Here is a 9828-nt window from a genome sequence, read left to right on the forward strand (position 1 = left end):
GGCGGTGTATTCCAGATCCTAAACACTCGCTGTGTGGAAAAGTTTCTCCTCATGTCACCTTTGGTTCTTTTGCCAAACACCTTAAATCGATGTTCTCTGCTCCTTGAACCTTCCACCAATGGGAACAGTTTCTCTCTATCTCCTCTGTCCAGATCCTTCATGATTTTGAATACCTCTATCAAATCTCCTCGTAACCGTCTCTGTTCCAAGCAGAACAACCCCAGCTTCTCCAATCTATTCATGAAACTTATACCCCTCATCCCTGGAATCATTACAGTAAATCTCTTCTGTGGGGATTCGTTAGTAACATCGCCGAATCCCACACTATCAACATACTAGTGGTCACCATTAACCAGAAACATAACTGGACCAGCTACATAAATATTGTGGCGACAAGAGCAGGTCAGAGGCTGGATATTCTGCGCCAAGTGACTCACCTTCTAACTCCCTAAAGCCGTTCAACCATTTACAAGGCGCAAGTTGAGTGAGTTGGAATACTCATGTGATGGTCATGGACCTGAAACGTTAACTCTGTTTCTATGTCGAAAGATTCTGCCTGACCTGCAGAGGATATACACATTTACAGTTTTTATTTCAGATTGGCAACATAGCCAGAATTTTAATTTTGAATAAAGGGGGTTTCGCATGTTTCTGCATGCGACGAGGTGGCCGAGAGGTTAAGGCGATGGACTGCTAATCCATTGTGCTCTGCACGCGTGGGTTCGAATCCCATCTTCGTCGTTATTGCGTTTATGTTTTGTTTCTCCCATTCAGTCCACCCAGAAGGTCTGGTGAAAGTCCCATCCTTCTCGAAACGGCAGACGGAGGGTTTTGTATTGTTTGCTGAAATCAGCAACAGTTCCTTCCAGGAAGGTGTTGAGATTGTGAGATTGTGAGATCGCGAAATATCAGAGTGCACATTGGTGTCATTGTAAAATGAGTAAATCTTATGGTCAACGTAAGAGAAACTTACGTCCCATAATTATGATTTATGTCCGGATCATTTCGTGTCTGTGTCTGTTTAAAAGGGATGTGCTGTAAGTCCCGGATCATTCTGTGTGCGTTTTACGCGATTTTCTTGATACCTTTTTCCTTCTGAACTGAAATGACGATCCTCTCTCGAGAAAAAGGTTCACCGCCTGCTTCGGGCAACTGGTCGGAAAAATAACAAAAACTGATGAGACAAAGTTCATTCTGCTGGGCTTCCATTCCAAGCTCCGTACTCTATCCCCCATTCAGTCCCACCCCCGCCTGGACATTATAATCTGCGATATTCATAAGGGAATGGAGAAGCAGAATATCACGGTTATAATTTTCTTCGTTGCTCAACACTGAATAGCTTCAATTGCAATGATTCAGAAGGTAATCATAGAATCATAGAATCTTACAGCACAGAAGGAGGCCATTCGGCCGTCGTGCCAGTGCCGGCTTTTTCGAAGACCTGTCCAAATTAGACCCACACCCCAGATTCTTCCCAATAATCATGCAAATTAGTCCTCTTTAATTATGTTCAATTGCCTTTTGAATGATCCCATGGAATCGGCTTCCACCACCCTTTCAGGAAGTGCGTTCCTGATCTTAACAAGCCTCAGTGTGAAACAATTCTCCTCAATTCCCCTCTAGTTCTTTTCCCAATTATTTTAAATCTATGCCAACCCACATGCCAGAGGAAACAGTTTCTCCATACTTGCTCTTTCAAAACCCCTCATTATTTTGAATACCTCGATTAGGTCTCCCGTTCACCATCTCTGATGTAAGGAGAACAATCCCAGCTTCTCCAATCTCTCCAAATAACTGAAGTCCCTCATCCCTGGTATCATCCAGGTCAACCTGCTCTGAATCCTCTTCAATCCCTTTTCATCCTAAAGTGTGGTGCCCAGATCTGTACAATATACTCCAGATGAGACCTAAACACTGATTTGTAAGGATTAGTATGATTTCCATTTTTTGTATTCAATGCCCCTATTTTCAAAGCGAAGTATCCCATATGCTATCTTAACCGCCTTATCAACTTGCCCTGTTTTCTGAATATGAACCCCCAGGTTCCTCTGCTCTTAGAACTCCCCATAAATTGATCCATTTCGATTATACTGCCTCTCCATGTTCTTCTTCCAAAAGTGCATCACTTCACACTGATCGCCGTTAAATCTGTCACGTGACCGCCCATTTCACCAGTCTGTCCATGTCCTCCTGAAGTCTGCTATTATCATGCTCACTATTTACTACGTTGCCAAGTTCTGTATCATCCGCAAACTTCGAAATTGTATTCCCTATTCCCACATCCAAGACATTTATATATAACAAGAAAAGCAATAGTCCTAATACCGACCCCTGGGGGATTCCACTGCATATTTCTCCCCAGTCAGAAAAACATCCGTTCACCACTACTCTCTGCCTCCTATCCCCCAGCCTATTACTTGCCCACGTTACCACCGGCCCTTTAATCCCACGTGCTTCTAGTTTTCGAATAAGTCTGAATTTCTAAAATGTGTCCTGAAAATAACTGTAACCCCGTAATTTTATTGTTAAACAATGAGAATACAGATATTAGGACCGGATGATAGATCGGGTTCATTCCCATTATCCGCAGGTGACGGGACCCGAGCAGGGGAAATCCCATCTCGGTTGATATTTTCCGAAAACGGAGACGGAAAATAGCAAAACTCAACCCGTCGAAATCCAACAATTGGACGAAGAACCGACAGCCTTTTCCCATCCCGGGTTTGCAGACCTGGCTGTTGAAGGAAGCCTGATAAGTCCATTAGGGATCAACAGCGAAAGTGAAGAAACGCAGACAGAGATAGATAGATACATGCAAAGAAAATAGTATAAATCTCCAATTCTGTGGTTGAGCAGAATTTAGGTGGCAGCTTAAAGGAAATTCGTCGCATGCCGTGAAATCTTAGACGTGTACATAGGGCTGGATTCTTACATTATTTCTGAAAAAAGTAAACACTGCCTGGTAACTACAGCTCTTATTTATTTGACCATTTTACAGTGGCGGTGTGAAGTGATTTCGAATCTCAGTGAAATTCAAGACCATGCTTGACCCACTCGTTTGGTCACCCACAGGTAGCACGCGGTTGTAGACTGCGCAGGCTCATCACAGGAACTCTGCCAGACTGCATGTTCCAGACTTGTATCCAACGCCACACGTTGAGTGTAGAACCCTCGCCTGCCGTCGGGAAACCAGGGGTTTGGTTCCAGGCCAATGCAGCTTCCTTTACCTTTTGTATCTGTACCCATGAGATCGCCTGAATTGGGATAAATTCATGTGCCGGCTTCAATCTGTACAACCTCTTGAAAGATCTTTCGTGGACATACCCTCCTCGTTCTGCCCTCTGGTGTTCAAACATGCTCGGCTGGAGATAAGTCAAACCTGCCTTCTGCACTTGCTTCAAAGATGTGAGAAGCCAATTGGTGGTTTTCGACGAAAAATGGGGACGCAAGGGGGCTCATACCGGGATTTGAGCCAGTGAAACTCCCTGAGCGAGAATCAGATCCAAAGTCCAACTGGTAACAGAGCCGTGCAGCCAATGTAAAATTTCGCTGCCACGCAGCCGATCCGCCATCCTTTCAGAACACCATGGCCATCCAATCTCGCTTTCTTGTACGATATACGATGTAGAGCAATATCAGGTTCTAAACTAATTATTTCAGATCAACAATATTAGTCTCTCTTTATCAATTTTGTTTTGAATGTCCGACTTGTATTATCAAGTTACACTTTACAGAATGAATTGCTCTGAAACGACATTGTCGTCTGTCTCGGCATCGTCACAGTTTACACTCCACCATAAGTACACTTTACTCAAATTGCTGCTTTCATTCACCATGAGAACGAAGAGCCACGAATGTGGAAACATTAGCTACGAATTTATCAGCTGGGTTGCACCTTTCCTTTTCCTACTTCCTCAGTCTTTTTTTTCTTTACCCTTCTCTGCTATTGTTGCAGGTTGGATCAGCCAACGCCGTTCAAGGAAGCCTGAGAAGTCCATTGTGGACAATACAGAGAGACAAGAGACGGAGACATGGAGAGATAGAGAGATGCATGCAAAGAAAATAAAGAGTATAAATGTCAGGTTTTTCAAACTAGCAGAATTTATGTTACAGATTGGGAGAGATTCCTTCTTGCGTCTTGAAATCTTGCAAGAGAAGATTGGACACAAGTTAAAAGCACCGGCCTCGCTGGAGAATCTCTCATTCTGGGAGAGAGATAAATGCGGTCAATTAACTCAAATTAATCTATTTCAGCACTGAAGGGATCTTTAAACAGTAGCTCTGCGAGCAGAATTCAAACCTGGGCAGGAAAACCTCAATTGAATTTTGAGTCCAACGCTTTAAACACTCGGCCACCGCAGCTGTAAACGGCATGTTCATTCAGATCGGATTCCAAATGGACACATGCTGCTGTTACAAACGCGCGCATTGATGGTGCTTGGGGTCGAATTCTTACTTGTTACGCTGGAGACCTTGGTTCGATTCCCGATACAATGCAGGATCATTCTGTAACAATGAGGAGCTGAAGAGCAAAAGTATACTATTTCGCCCCTCGAGCCTTATGCGCAATTCAGTGAGATCCTGGTTGATATGTAACCTAACTGCATATTATCGCCTAAGCCCCATGTCCCTTAATGCCTTTGGTTAACAAAAATCGATCAATTTCAGTTTTAAAATTAACAATTGAGCTCGCATCAACTGCCGTTTGTGGAAGAGAGTTCCAAACTTCTCCCTCCCTTTGCTTGCAGAGGTGTTTCCCAACTTCACTCCTGAAAGTCCTGACCCTAATATTTAGGCTGCTTCCCCGAGTCCGAGACACGCTAACGGGCGGAAATCTTTTTTTTTCTATTTACCCCATCAGTTCCCCTTAATATTTTGAAATGTTCGATCAAATCAGCACTTAATCGACTGAATTCGAGGCGAACCCCAGTTTGTGTAATCTCTCCGCGTAATTTAAACTGTGGAGTCCAGGCAACATTCTAGTAAATCGACGCTGCACTCCCTTCATAACCAATATATCCTTCCTAAGGTGCGTTGCCCAGAACTGAAGGCAATAATCCAGGTGTGGTCCAACCAGAGCTTTGTATAACTGTATCATAATGCCTATCCCCTTGAATCTAGTCCTCTGGATATAAAGACCAACATTCCATTAACCTTTTTGATTATTTTTTGTACCTGTCCATGACATTTTAATGATGTATGTTCATGGACCCCTAAGTCTTTTTGGACCTCCACTGTTTCGAGCTTTTCACCATTTAGAAAGTACTCTGATTTATCCTTTTAGGTCCAAAGTGGATGACCTCACACTTGACGAAATTCCTATCGATTTGCCACAATTTTGCACATTCATTTATTATATTAATGCCTCTCTGTAATTTTATGCTTTCATCTGCACTGCTCACAATGCTGCCCATCTTGGTGTCATCGGCAAACTTGGAAATGTGGCTTTCTATCCCGTCATCTAATATCCGCCTGAATTGGGAAAAAAACAAATTTACCTTCAACCTCCTCATCATCTTGAGACATTTTATTTGCTTCATGTGTATTGCGCCGACGAAACTTCGGCATTCAGTCCACTGGAGCTCAAACATCCTCTGGACATAATTCAGTTCTCCCAACAGCAAAACTGAAAAGAGGTGAGAAGCCAATTGGTGACTTTTCACTAAAAGGCAAAACACATGCGGGCTCGTCGGGGACTTGAACCCGGGACCTCTCGCATATTACTTAATGAAACGCCCTAAGCGAGAATCATACCCCTAGACCAACGAGCCGCTGTTATTGTAGCTGTGCAGCCAGTGTAAAAGTTGGTTGCGTCCCACAGCCGATCGACCATCCTTTCAGACCACTTCGATCCATTCAATCTCGTTTTCTATTCGGGTGGACAGCAATATCAAGTTGTGCACCAACTATTTCCATTCACCAATATTAGTCTCCCTTTACCAAATTGGTTTCGAGTGCACGACTTGAGTTATCAAGTAAGACGTTTCAGAATTAGTTGCTCTTAAAATACATTGCTTGTGAGGATGCTCAGAGTCGTATCGATTCATGGCACGCTCTGTTCCATTTGCATTGCAACCTACACATAAAATTGAATCATAGAAAGCTTACAGCATGGAAAGAGGCCATTCGCGCCATCGAGTCCGTGCGAGATCTCTGCAAGAGCAATCCAGCTGGAACCACTCCCCCGCCTTTCCCCGAAGCCCTGCATTTTTTTTCCTTTCAAGTACTTATCCAGCTCCCCTTTGAAGGCCATGATTGAATCGGCCTCCATCACACCCTCGGGCAGTGCATTCGAGATCCGAACCTCTCGCTGTGTAAAAAAGTTTTTCCTCATGTCACCTTTGGTTATTTTGCCAATCACTTTAAATCTATGTCCTCTGGTTCTTGACCCTTCCACCAATGGGAACAGTTTCTCTCCATCTTCCATGCCGAGATCCTTCATGATTTTGAATACGTCTATCAAATCTCTACAAAACCGTTTCTGTTCCAAGGAGAACAACCTCAGATTCTCCGGTCTATCCACGTGAGTAAAGTCCCTCATCCCTGGAATTATGATAGTATTTTTTTTCTGCACCCCCTCGAAGGCCTTCACATCTTTCCTGAAGTGCGGTGTCCAGAACCCCACACAAAATTTCAGTTGTGTTCGAACCAGTGTGTTATAAAGTTTCATCCTGACTTCTATACTTTTGTACTTTTGTACTCGATACATCTATTTCTAAAGCCCAGGATCCCGTATGCTTTTTAACCGCTTTCGCAACCTGCCCTGCCACATTCAACGATTTGTACACATAAACCCCTCTTTGTTCCTCTACCGCTTTTACATTTGTGCCCTGGAGTTTATTTTGCCTCTCCTCGTTTTTCCGACCGAAATGTATCACTTCGCATTTTTTTGCGTTAAATTTCATCTGCCCCGTCTCCGCCCATGCCACCAGCCTGTCTATATCCTTTGAAGTCTATCACTATCCTTATCACTGTTTACTACCCTTCCAAGTTTTGTTTCATCTGCAAATTTTGAAATTGTGCTCTGTGCACTCAAGTCCAAGTCATTCATATATATCAAGAAAAGCAGTGGTCCAAGCACTGATCCCTGGGGAACGCCACTGTACACCTCTCGCCAGTTCGAAAAACAACAGTTCATCAGTAATCTGTTTCCTGCTGTTCGTCAATTCTGCATTCATGTTGTTACTGCCCCCTTTATTCCATGGGCCGCAATCTTGATGAGAAGCCGACCATGCGGCACTTTAGCAAACACCTTTTGAAAGTCCATATACACCACATTAACTAAATTGCCCTCATCTATCCTCTCTGTTACCTCATCAAAAAACTCTAACAGGTCAGTTAACCACGATTTGCCTTTAACAAATCCGTGCTGGCTTTCACTAATCAATCCACCTTCGTCCTAGTGACTGTTAATTCTGTCCCGGGTTATCGTTTCTAAACGTTTCCCCACCACTGAGGTTAAACTGACTGACCGATAGTTGCTGGGTTTAATCGTACACCCTTTTTTGGACAAGGGTGTAACCTTTGCAATTTTCCAGTCCTCTGGCACCACACAAATATCTAAGGATGTTGATAGATTATGGCCAGTACCTCCGCAATTTCCACCCTTACTTCCCTCAACAACCTAGCATGCATCCATCCGGACGTGGTGGCTTATCTACTTTAAGTACAGCCAGCCGTTCAAGTGCCTCTTCTTTATCAATTTTTAGACCATCCAGTATCTCAACGATAACTTCCTTTGCTGAGACTCTGTCTTCTTGTTAAAGACAGATACAAAGTACTCATTTGTGCCAAATGTCTTGTCATTCGTTAGCAGCAATTAAAATAGCACTTTACCCACCGGCTCAAAAGCTGAACTTGTCCCACACTGGAGTTGGAAAAGGCCTCTCGACCTTTCAGCGTATCAACATCTGTAAGCTGAATAATTTCACCCGTGACACAGTGAAACCAGGCAACATATTTCTCTTCCAAATTTTCCCAACACGAAACTTCCAACCGATGAATATCGGCTTAAAGAAAAGAAGAATTGTTTGTTTGGTTCTTTAGATTTAAAGATCTTGTACCGGCCCCTTTGCCATATGAGCTGCCGCTAAAACCCCCTCTCCCCCTATGAACAAGTAAACTGACACTTGCTATTGAAAGACGGTAGTCCAGAGGAACCCAAATGAGTAGTGAGTGAGACCAGACTGTTCCTATGTTCAGAGAATAAATTTCACACCCTTTATTTTGGAAAAGCAAAACGGTGGGGATTTTTGTCATAGCCCGATGCCTTTCGTCGGGCGCTCCTGTGATAAACAGCGACAATTGCCAGTTAATGTTAAATTTAACAACGACTCCACTGCGTTTTTAATCCCACTCTTAAGATGCAGTCTATAAAATGAAAAAAATTCATCACATTCAAAGCATAAAAATCTTATAAAAGTTTTGACTGTCTCTCGGTAACCACGTCAACATCGTCTTCAGTCTGAAATAGAAAGTTATCGATTGATTTATGGTGATTAAAACAGGGATTCAACTACGAACAGGATTTAATTAGCTTCATGTAATTAATTAAATAAGTTCATAACTCTTTTTAAAGTTAATTCCCTAACTGGGAATCGAACCTCGCGGCGGTGAGAGGACCGAATTCTCACCAACAGGCCATTGGGGAGCTCCCAAGATTGCGCACGAGACAAAGTGGAACTGATGACATTATTTTTTCTTTCGCTCTTTCATGATTCATTCAGCTCTGTGTTTATTCTCAGGCCTCTTATCTCTCCTTCTTTTCAGCTTCTGACTGCGGATATTCCTGTGGCTAAATATCAATAATATAGAACATCTCACAGCCCCGGTATATTTGCTGTTTCTCTGTGCAGTTCTGTGCAAAATCAAGCTGCACGCAAATACCGACAGTGCCTCTCTCTCACTCCCCACAGAAGCAGCAGGAGATGCCACTTTAAACTGCCAGTTGCTTCAAACGATTCATGATGGACCTGCGTGGCCTTGCAGTTTTCCCAGGAGCTGCATTCGATGCGTGAATTTTGGAAATGGAAACATGTCCATCAGCAGCTTGTGGGAGTATTTTACCTCACTTTCCATTTCATGTACATGCCTACTTGCACTTGGTGATGTCATTGCCTGAACATCACCTCTGTCGCGATATTATTTTGAACAGAAAATGCCATTTTGTGCGAGCAGTTTGTCTGGCAGGAAAATGACCTGATTGACAAAGGGCCAAGTAGGAAAGGCCGCGTTGCTCTGCTTGTTCGCAGCAAAGAATTTTCAGCGTTTCCTTGGGGTTTAGTGTTTAGGATTCGGCGCTTTCATCACCACGGCAAAGGTTCGATTGTGGGTCTCAACATCCGCATATTATACACTCTACCATAAGTGTACTGTACTCAAATTGCTGATTTTTGCATTGTGAGGGGAAGAAACATAAATGTGTGGACATTAATTACGAATTCATCAGCTGGGTTGCACCTTTTCTTTTCCTACCGTCTCAGTCTTTCCATCTTTACCCTTCTCTGCTGGTGTTGCAGGTTCCATCATTCTTCGCTGTTCACGATGCCTGAGAAGTCCATCAGGAGAAAACAGGCAAAGTCAAGAGACAGAGACAGGGAGAGATTAAAACATAGGAAAAAATTGTATAAATGTCAAGTTCTGCGAACGAGCAGAATTTAGAATGGAGCTTGGGAGAGATTCCTTCACGTGTCTTGCAATTTTGCAAGAGATCATTGGGCTCCGAGTTAAAAGCGTCGTTGGCGATGGAGCACCTCTCTGAGGGAGCGAACAAGGTCCGTTCGTTCAAGTTCATATTAATTTGAACACTGAACAAACTTTAAAAAGTAT

At 43.3% G+C, this 9828-nt stretch overlaps 1 non-coding gene across 1 annotated transcript; it reads left to right on the forward strand.

Annotated features, from left to right (window-relative positions):
- Positions 1–659: 659 nt before the first annotated feature.
- On the forward strand, positions 660–741 carry trnas-gcu (transfer RNA serine (anticodon GCU)). The gene has a single exon. It is a non-coding gene; the product is annotated as a tRNA-Ser (tRNA).
- Positions 742–9828: the final 9087 nt, after the last annotated feature.

This window comes from Heptranchias perlo, chromosome 20 (genome assembly GCF_035084215.1).
Source record: "Heptranchias perlo isolate sHepPer1 chromosome 20, sHepPer1.hap1, whole genome shotgun sequence".
Taxonomy (NCBI): domain Eukaryota; kingdom Metazoa; phylum Chordata; class Chondrichthyes; order Hexanchiformes; family Hexanchidae; genus Heptranchias; species Heptranchias perlo.